Here is a 5,285-nt window from a genome sequence, read left to right on the forward strand (position 1 = left end):
ATCTTAGACCCCCCTCCACTTCAGGTGCAAACCATCCCTTCTGTACAGGTCCTGCCATCCCTGGAAGAGATCCAAATAATCCAAAAATCTGAAGCCCTCTCTCCTGAAGCCAACTCCTTTTTTTAAAAAAGTTTTTAAATATGTAATTGTTTTTACTATTGTTTTTACTCAAAAATGAAGTGTCAATTGAGTAATACAATTGTCAACGATCATATGATTTACAAATTTGGGTTTTCTATGTGAAAATTAACATAAGGCAACATACAAAAAAGAAAAGTTTACATAAATTTACAGCTGTCAATGCACTTTTTTTTTGCAACTTAAAAACTTTCAGCCCCATGAACCGCTGAGAAGGGACAGGAGCAGCAGGGATAAGGCACAATGTTTCAGACCCTGCAGGAATGACAGCAAGACAAAAAGTGACTATTTGACAATCCAACAGTGCTTCTTACTAGCTTTCTGAAGGGGTGGTAAATTGCTTTACAAGTAGGCTTGTAATTTCAGTTTCACAAGGCTAGCATGAAGTGTAATTTGCCCTGACAAAAACAAATAAAGACGTTCCTCTTTAAAGTTTTACAACAAATGCTACACATTTGCCTGCAGTTCATTAAGAAACATTTGCGGTGCACAGTGGATAGGCCAGATTCATCATATTCCTGCTTGCTGATCTACATCCACTGGAAGGTGGAGGGGGAAGCCAGAATGGAACCTCGAATCCTGACAGAGTATTTACACTCAGGCAGAGCAATGATCTTGATTTTCATGGTACAGGAAGCAGATTTTCTTCTGCATTCTGTCAGCAATGGTACATGGTGGTACCACTGGACAACACTGTGTTAGCATAAAGATCTTTACGGATATCAACATCACATTTTATGATAGAGTTGAAAGTAGTTTCATGGATGCCATATCCAAGAAATATGGCTGGAATGGAACCTCAGAACATCAGAATCTCTCATTACCAATGGTGATGACCTGACCATCAGGCAACATATACCTCTTCTTCAGCAAAGAGGAGGAAACAGCATGGCCAGTTCTTGTTTGAAGTCCAGGGCTACATAGCACAGTATTTCTTTGATGTCACGGACAATTTTCCTTTCTGCTGTGGTGGTGAAAGAGTATCCTCGCTCTGACTGAGTCTTCCTGACGTAATCTGTCAGAGTCAGCCAGGTCCAGATGCAGTATAGCATGAGGACATGCATAACCCTCATAAATGGGTATCACCATCACCAGAGTCCATGACAAAACCAGTGGTATGCCCAAACAGCACAGCCTGGATGACCACGTACATGGCAGGCATGTTGAAATCCTCAAACATGATCTGTGTCATCTTTTCTCTGTTGGCTTGAGAGTTCAATGGGGCTTCTGTGAGCAGGACAGAGTATTCTTCTGGAGCAACACGGAGCTCTTTGTGATGCCAAATCTTCTCCATGTCATCCCTGTTGGTGAATGCCATGTTCAATAGGGTACTTCAGGATAAGAATACTCCTTTTGCTCTGAGGCTCATCACCTACATAGCTATTTTTCTGACCTCATACAAACTATTACAACCATTACACCCTGATGTTTTGGACATCCAACAATGGAGGGGATCTTATGATCTCTATTTTCAACAGATGCAATGACCCTGCACAGTCCATGACGGAAGAAAATTCATAACATTCACCACTCTGAAGAAATTTCTCCACTTCTCTGTTTTCAGTAGCCTCCCCCTTAACGGTAAACTCCTTAAACCAGGAAACATCCTGCATCCTGCGTCCATCAGATCAAGCGCTGTAAGATTTTCTAAGTTTTACTGAAATTTCTCTCTTCTTTTTAAACTCTACATAATATAGTTCAAGTCTACACAATCTTTCGTCAGTCTAATTAATTTTCTTTGCACTCTTTCCAGGGCAGGTAAGGAAACCAAAACTGTACACAATACTTCAGTCGCATTCCCAGTAAGGTTTTGTCTAGATAGTTGCAGTAAAACATCCTTACTCCTGTATACAAATGCTTGAATTATAAACCAATTATTTGCCTTCCTAATTGCTTGTCACGCTAACACGTTGCTACCAGAGTGTGTGAACAGGACACTTAGGCCCGTTTGAACATTACCATTTCTGAAAGTGTCACTATTTAAAATGATGAGCTTTGTGTACTGTGCATCAATAAAAGTTGCCACATTTTATACATTATGGTCCATCTTAAACGTGAGAAAGTCTGCAGATGCTGGAAATCCATAGTAACACAGACAAAATGCTGGAGGAACTCAAAAGGTCAAGCTGTTGATGTCTTGGGCTGAGACCCTTCTTTAGGATTCATTATTGCTGCCTGATCTGCTGAGTTCCTCCAGCATTTTGTGTATGTTGTTTCTGTCCAGTAAATACACTTATCCATATCTCTTGAATCCTCTTTCTTTTCATGACTTCACCTGGATCTGTAATATTGGAAATCATGGAAATATGATACAGACAGAACACAGTCATACACGTAAAAACAGTCATTTGACCATCAAGCACCCATTTACACTCAATGTATGCCAATATTTTTTTGTTCTTCCCTCATAATCATGCCCTAGTTTTTAGTATTCTACACATTGGTGCAATTTATAGTAGCTAATTAACACATCAAACTGAATGTTTGGGAACGCGCAAGAAAACTGGAGCACCCAGAAAAAGGTGCAAACTCTTTAAAAGCAGCAATGTTAATCTGAATTAATGAAGATAAACAGCATATATACAAGTACAGTAAATTACTGTATCTTCTTGAAGTTTCCATCTTTCTAGAAGTTTGATATGGCAGTATCAACCTATTGCTACATTTAACTACTATTAATACTTACGCACATTTGTGAAAAATTCAAACAAGAATCAATCTACTAGAGGAAGTCAGGGGGCCAAGCAGCATCAGGACTTGATGCAGAGTTTCAACACAAAATGTCAACAATTCCTCCCCCTCTCCACCCCCACAGATGTTGCCTCTCACTGAGTTGCTCCAGATTTCACCCTATGCAGTCTTTTTGTGTCCCCACTGAAAGATACTAGTCTCTGCCATCTATTATAATAAATGCATTTATTTGAACAAGGAATGGAATTAAATTCATTAAATCAGTTTAAATTATAAAATCCAGTAACAAATTTGCATGAACTGATAAAGTTACATATTTAACATCTGTACTGCGAGACCTTGAACTCCACACAAATGGCACTGGAGGTTGGGCTTGAACCATAAGACCATAAGACATAGGAGCAGAATTAGGCCATTTGGCCCATTGAGTCTGCTCTGCCATTCAATCATGGCTGATCGTTTCCCCCTCCTCAGCCCTATTCCCCAGCCTTCTCCCCATAACCTTTGATGCCATGTCCAATCAAGAACATACCAAGCTCTGCCTTAAATACCCTCAATGATCTGGCCTCCACAGCTGCCTGTGGGAATAAATTCCACAAATTCACCACCCTCTGTTAAAAAAATTTCTCTGCATTTCTCTTTAAATGGATGCCCCTCTATCTTGAGGCTGTGCCCTTTTGTCCTTGACCTCTCCCCACACCATGGGAAACATCCTTTCCACATCTACTCTGTCTAGGCCTTACAACATTTGAAAGGTTTCCCCCTCAACCTTCTAAATTCCAGCAAGTACAGACCCAGAGCTATCAAACGTTCCTCATATGATAACCCTTTCATTACTGGAATCATCCTTGTGAACCTCCTCTGAACCCTCTCCAATGCCAGCACATCTTTTCTTAGATGAGGAGCCCAAAACTGTTCACAGCTCTCAAGGTGAGGCCTCACCAGTGCCTTATGAAGCCTCAGCATCACATCCCTGCTCTTGTTTTCTAGACCTCTTGAAATTAATGCTAACATTGCATTTGCCTTCCTCACCATCAAATCTACCTGCAAGTTAACCTTTAGGGTGTTTTGCACAAGGACTCCCAAGTCCCTCTGCATTTCACATTTTTGGTTTTTTTCCTCATATAGAAAATAGTCTGCACATTTATTTCTAATACCAAAGTGCATGACCATTGTTACGTACCCCGTAACTGGGTTGCCAAACCAGCAGAAATGGACCACTTAGTTGGAGTCTGGATTACTGGAACTAAGAAAGTTTTATTAAAGAAATAAGTAACACAGTACTCTAATAGTAAGGATATAAATGCAACAGGTTAGCAATGATAAAACACACATGTACACAGAACTAGGATAATAGGATCAATCAAGCTCTATTGCTGTCTAGGGGTAAAATGATCAGTCTCAAGTGACTCTGAGTTCAGTTCAGTTTAGTTCAGTTTGCAGTAATCGCTGTTGTGCCGTTGGGGAGAGAGAGAATGAATATGCAAATTCTCGATTCAAACAGACCTTGATGTTCCTCACAGTTAGCTTTCGGGCGAGCCCTTTGTAATGTCTTCTGAGGTCACCGACCGTGACCCCTCCGTTCCGGATACAGTCGTTCTTCTGCAGTGAACCCGGCCCCCAGGCAAGGGTGGACACACACACCAGGTTCCCGCCGATCGTACCTTCTGACCCTGTGCATCTATGGTTGGTCCCGCGACCAGACCTCCAAAACTCCCACCAACTCGTGGGGGGGGGGCACCGCACTTCCAGGGTCTCGTTACCTCGTGGTGTCGTGGTGTGTCCCTGCCTTAGCGAACCTGTTCCTTTTATCCCCCTGCTGGGGTATCGCCTGTCCATCAAACTTCAAACAGTTCAGGTGAACTCGGAACTGTGTCTCCTTTCATTAATCTCTCTCGTCTCCCATTAACATTTCTGAATGTTCCCCATTGTCTTTCTTATCGGCCTCAATCTTCTGATAACTTGGTATTTTGTCACACCATGAATTTTCCAACATTGTATTTCATTTGCCACTCTCTTGCCCATTCTCCTAACCTGTCTTTCTGCAGCCTACTTGTTTCCTCAATACTACCTGCCCCTCCACCAATCCTCATATCATGTGCAATCTTGGCAACAAAGCCATCTATTCGATCATCTAAACCATTGATATACAGCATAAAAAGAAGCGGTCCCAACACCGACCCCTGCAGAACACCACTAGTCTCTGGTCACTGTGACTAATCATTAGAGCTCAATCTGTCCACCAAATCCTCATCAAATCCCAGTTAATTTGTCAACCTGATTTCCCTTTGATAGCTTTGTTGACTCTACTCAATACGTTCTAGGTTCCTTTATTACTTTTTTGATTATTTAGCACATATCCCAATGGTAGGCTGATAGGCCCACAGTTTCAGGTTTTCTCTTTCACCCTTAATTAAATACTGGGGTTACATCACAGGAATCTTTCTAGAGTTTAC

General features: G+C 41.4%; 1 pseudogene; it reads right to left on the reverse strand.

Moving 5' to 3' along the window:
• Positions 1-668: 668 nt before the first annotated feature.
• On the reverse strand, positions 669-1,584 carry LOC140186360 (actin, cytoplasmic 1-like; annotated as a pseudogene).
• Between the last annotated feature and the right edge of the window lie 3,701 nt (positions 1,585-5,285).

This window comes from Mobula birostris, chromosome 22 (genome assembly GCF_030028105.1).
Source record: "Mobula birostris isolate sMobBir1 chromosome 22, sMobBir1.hap1, whole genome shotgun sequence".
Taxonomy (NCBI): Eukaryota; Metazoa; Chordata; class Chondrichthyes; order Myliobatiformes; family Myliobatidae; genus Mobula; species Mobula birostris.